The following is a 6,332-nucleotide window of genomic DNA, read 5'->3' on the forward strand; positions in this document are numbered from 1 at the left end:
ATCCATTATTTTTTCTCTTCAAACAATCATTTCTATCATTCTAACCTTCTGAAGGACACCCTATCCCCTTTGTAATGGTTGTGAAACTTAGTTATTGAATATCTCAGGTAAAAATCACTTTGATAAATGCCATCACCCTCTTCTTATCTGTGAGATGAATGGAGACCTTACATGATCCACCAGTCAGAGATATACAGATTAGCATCATTTGGCTTGTACTTCACAGGATTTTTACATATGTATATATATAATTATATATATGACAATTTTGAAAAAGGTCATTTTATTATTGTTCTCACATCTTTGACCTCTCTGAAGACCCCATGCCCCACACAAGGAGATCAGTGCTGTGAATCACACATGAAAGTTGAGTACTTTGGAAGATTGGGGTCACAGAGTTTACAGATTTAGTGAAATTTGTTTCCTTTATTTTAGCTCCCTGAGAAACTGGACATTGTGTGGAGCAAGAGACTGACATCAGCAGCCGGCCAATGCAGCCCAAAGCTGGAGAACGACCGCCGCTCCTCAGTTATTGAGCTTTCTGAGAAAGTCCGTGATTCTGCCGGTAGGTTTCACATCACACCCATCCTGCGGCTTCATAAGAAAACCTGTATACAGGGCCAAAAACTGCTGCTTGTGATGTAATACATCTTATAAATTCATCGTACATGCTGTCATAAGAAAAACTATGTACACCCTCTTTAAATTCTTAATTTTTAAATATTAGGACAAAATTAAAAAAAAGCACCAATTCCTTAGAGGGTCTTCAAAGTTAGAAAATACCATCTCAGAAAGTAATATGATAAATAATACAGCATAATTATTTATTTATCAAAAAGTATGCCAAAATGCAAAAGGAGTGTGTGATAAAATAAGTACACCCCTGCTGAAACTTCAAGTTATTGCTGACAAAGATGATTCTAAAAGCTAGCAATTCATGGGGTGTACTTATTTTTCACTCTCTGTTTCTGCATTTTGAAGTAGTCATTGGTAAGTAAATAATGGCACGGTTGATTTGTCACGTGATGTTCATCTCAGGACTCATTTATCTCATGTGAAGACGTTTTAAGGACGAGATATTTTATATTATGTCTTGGTATATAACACCAAAAAGTTCAAACAGGGTGTACTTAGATTTTCTCATGCCTCTATAAACTCTTATTATAGTGCGAGTACAATGGACACTTGCGCACGAGATGTGCCATGCTGCTTGTTGGATCATCGACGGTGATGACAGACCCATCCATGGTCCATTATGGCAAAGTTACGCAAGAAGGGTAACTGAAATCCATCCCGAGGTGCCAGAAGTGACAGAAACTCACAATTTTATCATCAACTATAAGTACAGACGCAGATGCGTTCATCACCAGCAATTAGCAGCAAAGATCCAGAATCCGTCCTCATAGGGTACCAGATAAACCCTGGTTACATTTTCCATAACTTGCTGGATATGGAATGATTGAACATTCCCAGCATCTATCTACAATGCTTTTGAAATCCTCCTATATTTTCAGTCTTAGTTGGATGTAATTATTTTCTTTATATTTTCAGGTTCACTATTTGTACATTGAGATTGATCCAGATATTGTCATCTCATCTACCTGTGATGGAGGTAAGAACGAATCCTCCACTATCATCAGCAATCAGTAATAAGTTATGTTATAAAATATTGAGAACCCTAAGTCTCTTATTTAGTCTCTTATTGCCTTGTATTTTAACGTTTAAACTCTTTTATATACTTTGCCTTTTTTGCACCTTGTAGGGAGACAATCATTTTACTCCTCCATCACAAGCAACTAACAGCAAACATTCAGAATCCACCTATTCTGATTGACAGAAAGCTTCCGCCATGTATTTTCCAGGTAAATATTTCTGTGGTTTTCCTCCATTTATATATGTTCTTCATGTCAATCATTCTTGTCTCCAAGAAGAGCAGCAGCGAGGACATGATAGTGTAAGAAAGGTGTAATAATAGAAGAAATGCAATATAGTCTTTGTTACTGTATATAATTCTAATAAATGTTATTTTTTCTTGCTGCACAATTTATGAATTCAGGTTGAAAAAGGAAGGAGACGGTGAGGGTTATCAGCCTACTGACGCAGAAGAACCACCATCACACAATCTGACATACGAGGTGAGTCCCTCAAACATTACATGGCACATAGATCTATTGTGAATACACTCACCAGAGTCTTATGCTTGATATTGCATTTTTCTATCATAATACTAATATTGGCAACTTCCTTTTTTCAATTTCCAAATTGGCTCTTTTTTGTAGACAATATATAATTTAATATTTCAGGTCTATTTCAACTTCAGCTGATGACCAGAAATATAATGTTGACGTTGCCTTTGCTTTAGTTTGTTACATTTGATAACCAGTATATATGGCCGGTTTTTAAACACTTCTTTTAATTGTTTTCAGATTAATGAGAAATCGCATCTGTACAGGCATGAAACATCTTGGAAGAAAGAGGTGAATACCTGCACCGACCTGCGCAGAGAACATGAGCAGATGCAGTTTCCGAGACCGGGAGAATCCTACATGTGTTTTTGTCAGCGCGGTCCAGAGACTGATTTGGCGTTGGACATTTGAACAATAGTAGTCATAAATTATTTGGTTTCTTTTCTCATTGTTCTGAGTGAAATATAAGAACCATTAAAAACATAAATATATTAATTCTTTCTAGTTTTGGATTTTTGTTATGAAAATCTATGGCTTTTGCTAGACATACAGCAATCAATATAAACCAAAATTACGGAGAGCCACCTCGGGCTAAAGTGAGGGAAGGAAACCCCTACATGATTAAAAGATATATTTATTAGAAAATAATCAAAAATACTTACAATTCATGGTAACTCCAACAGAAAGGATGAATGACATTAACAGTTGTAGTAAGCCAACAACAGATACAGATATATGAGCCTGTTTACAATAAGAAATACAGGATACATTGACCCAAGTATAGGTCAAAGTCCATACTGTATACAAGACACCACCACAACATATTAAGATCTATACCTCACAATGACCTTACAATTAGAAAATGGTTATGGTGATGTCAACAATTATTCTTAGTAAAATATGGTTACCCGATAAAGGTATTATAGTGCATAGTGCAAATAAGTATACAGTTGTACTCAAAAGTGATTGCCTCATTCCTGATTTCCTATCCTTGTTTGTCACACTTAAATATTTCAGATCAGCAAACAAATTTAAGTATTAGACTCAGATAACACAAGTAATCACAAAATGCAATTTTTGAATGAAGGTCTTTATTATTAAGGGAATGCTGCCACAACTGTTCTCGATCAAGAAATCACTTAAATAGGACCTGTCTCTCACAGAGTGAAGTAGACCAAAACATCCTCAAAATTATATATATATATATATATATATATATTAGTATATATGCAGATAATAATGTACCCGGATGAGTATAACACATATCACAAAGACAAACTAACACAAAGACATAATTTCCAAAAAAAGGTCACTGAGTATATTAGAGTAGCATAGTTATCTGCTGTGTTGCATCATGACCATTGCGCCCCAATGCGTGTTTTGCCCAGAGTGTGCATGTTTATCATCAAGAAAAGTACTCTTATATACAGGAGCTTCTCACAAAATTAGAATATCATCAAAAAGATAATTTATTTCAGTTCTTCAATACAAACAGTGAAACTCATATTATATAGAGTCATTATAATCAGAGTGATCTATTTCAAGTGTATATTTTTGCTAATATTGATGATTATGGCTTACAGCCAATGAAAACCCAAAAGTCATTATCTCAGTAAATTATAATAATTAACAAAAAACACCCACAAAGGCATCCTAAGGGTTTAAAAAGGTCCCTGACTTGTGGTGACTTGACACATGTCCAGAAGGCAGTCATTGCCACACTCCACAAGGAGGGTAAGCCACAAAAGGTCATTGTTAAAGAAGCTGGCTGTTCACGGAGTGCTGTATCCAAGTATATTAACCCCTTAGCGATAGAGCCAGTTTGCAGCTTAATGACCAAGCCAATTTTTACAATTCTGACCACTGTCACTTTATGAGGTTATAACTCTGGAACGCTTTAATGGATCCCTCTGCTTCTGAGAATGCTTTTTCATGACATATTTTACTTCATGTTAGTGGTAAAATTTCTTAAAATTTTGAAAATTTTGCAATTTTAAAACTTTAAATTTTTATGCCCTTAAATCAGAGAGATGTGTCACACAAATTTCTTAATAAATAACATTTCCCACATGTCTACTTTACATCAGCACAATTTTGGATGCAAAATTTTTTTTCGTTAGGAAGTTATAAGGGTTAAAAGTTGACCAGCGATTTCTCATTTTTACAACAAAATTTACAAAACCATTTTTTTAGGGACCACATCATATTTAATGTCATTTTGAGGGGTGTACATGACATAAAATACCCAAAAGTGACACCGTTCTAAAAACTAGACCCCTCAAGGTGCTCAAAACCACATTTAAGAAGTTTATTAACCCTTTACGTGCTTCATAGGAACTAAAGCAATGTGGAAGGAAAAAATTAACATTTAACTTTTTTTGCAAAAAATTTACTTCAGAACCAATTTTTTTTTATTTCCACAAGTGTTAAAAGAGAAAATGAACCACAAAATTTGTTGTGCAATTTCTCCTGAATTCGCCGATACCCCATATGTAGGGGTAAACCACTTGTTCAGCGCACGGCAGAGCTCGCAAGGGAAGGAGCCCGTTTGACTTTTTCAACGCAGAATTCGCTGGAATTGAGATCGGATGCCATGTTGCGTTTAGAGAGCCCCTGATGTTCCTAAAAAGTGGAAACGCCCAACAAGTGACCCCATTTTGGAAACTAGACCCCTTAAGAACTTATCTAGATGTTTGGTGAGCATTTTGAACCTTCAATTGCTTCACAGAAGTTTATAAAGTAGAGCCATGAAAATTAAAAATAATTTTTTTTACTCAAAAATTATTTTTTAGCCCGCTATTTTTTATGTTCACAAGGCTAACAGGAGAAATTGGACCACAAAAGTTTTTGGGCAATTTATCCTGAGTACACTGATACCCCATATGTGGGGGGGAACCACTGTTTGGGTGCATGGGAGAGCTTGGAAGGGAAGGAGTGCCATTTTGGAATGCAGATGTGATGGAATGGTCTGCGGGCGTCATGTTGCGTTTGCAGAGACCCTGATGTGACTAAACAGTACAAATCCCCCACAAGTGATCCCATTTTGGAAACTAGACCACCGAAGGAGCTTATCTAGATATGTGGTGAGCACTTTGAACCCCCAAGTGCTTCACAGAAGTTTATAAACGTAGAGCCGTGAAAATAAAAAATCATTTTTTTTCCTCAAACATGTTTTTTTAGCCCTCTATTTTTTATTTTCCTAAGGGCAACAGGAGAAATTGGACCACAAAAGTTGTTGTGCAATTTGTCCTGAGTACGCTGATACCTCACATGTGGGGGAACCACTGTTTTGGCGCATGGGAGAGCGCAGAAGGGAAGGAGTGCCATTTTGGAATGCAGACTTTGATGGAATGGTCTGCGGGTGTCATGTTGCTTTTGCAGAGCCCCTGATGCACCTAAACAGTGATAACCCCCGACAAATGACCCCATTTTGGAAACTAGACCCCCCAAGGAGCTTATCTAGATGCGTGGTGAGCACTTTGAATCCCCAAGTGCTTCACAGAAGTTTATAACTCAGAGCCGTGAAAATAAAAAGTGATTTTTTAGCCCCCAATTTTTAGACCCCCAAAGTTGGTAAATAGTGGAAACACCTCAATTATTGCTTCAAACCAAACCCCAACACACCCCTTAACCCTAATCCCAACCTTAACCCTAATCCTAATCCTAACCCTAATCCTAATTCACCCTAACCCTAATTCTTGCCCTAACCTTAACCTTAGCCCTAACCCTAGCCCTAACCCTAGCCCTAGCCCTAACCCTAATGAAAAATGAAAAAAAAATATTTTCTTTATTTCATTATGTTTGCTTAACTAAGGGGGTGACAAACGGGGGGGGGGGGTTATTCACTATTTTTTTTATTTTGATCACTATGATAGATTATCATAGTGATCAAAATGAATGAATGGAATCTGCCAGCCGGAGCCTGCAGATTCCCGGCGGGCACACTGTGCATGCGCCTGCCATTCTCCCCAGATCCAAGATGGCGGCGCCCACCAGAGGACGTCGGCGGGAAGCAGGACCACCGGAAGGGGACCCTGGACCACGGAGAGGTACCGGGGGGATCGGGGACCCTCTTTCTCTCTCCTCTGATGTGCGATCACATCAGAGGAAAGAGAAATTACATGCAAAATCGCGGCTTTTTTTTTC

General features: G+C 37.5%; 1 long non-coding RNA gene across 1 annotated transcript; it reads left to right on the forward strand.

The window, feature by feature from the left end:
* The first annotated feature begins 1,149 nt into the window (after nt 1-1,149).
* On the forward strand, nt 1,150-2,555 carry LOC141057218 (uncharacterized). The gene is made up of 4 exons (XR_012222012.1): nt 1,150-1,612; nt 1,763-1,862; nt 2,057-2,135; nt 2,427-2,555. It is a non-coding gene; the product is annotated as an uncharacterized lncRNA (long non-coding RNA).
* The last annotated feature ends 3,777 nt before the right edge of the window (nt 2,556-6,332 follow it).

Source organism: Dendrobates tinctorius, unplaced genomic scaffold, assembly GCF_039654945.1.
Source record: "Dendrobates tinctorius isolate UK_male_01 unplaced genomic scaffold, ASM3965494v1 ptg000203l, whole genome shotgun sequence".
Taxonomy (NCBI): domain Eukaryota; kingdom Metazoa; phylum Chordata; class Amphibia; order Anura; family Dendrobatidae; genus Dendrobates; species Dendrobates tinctorius.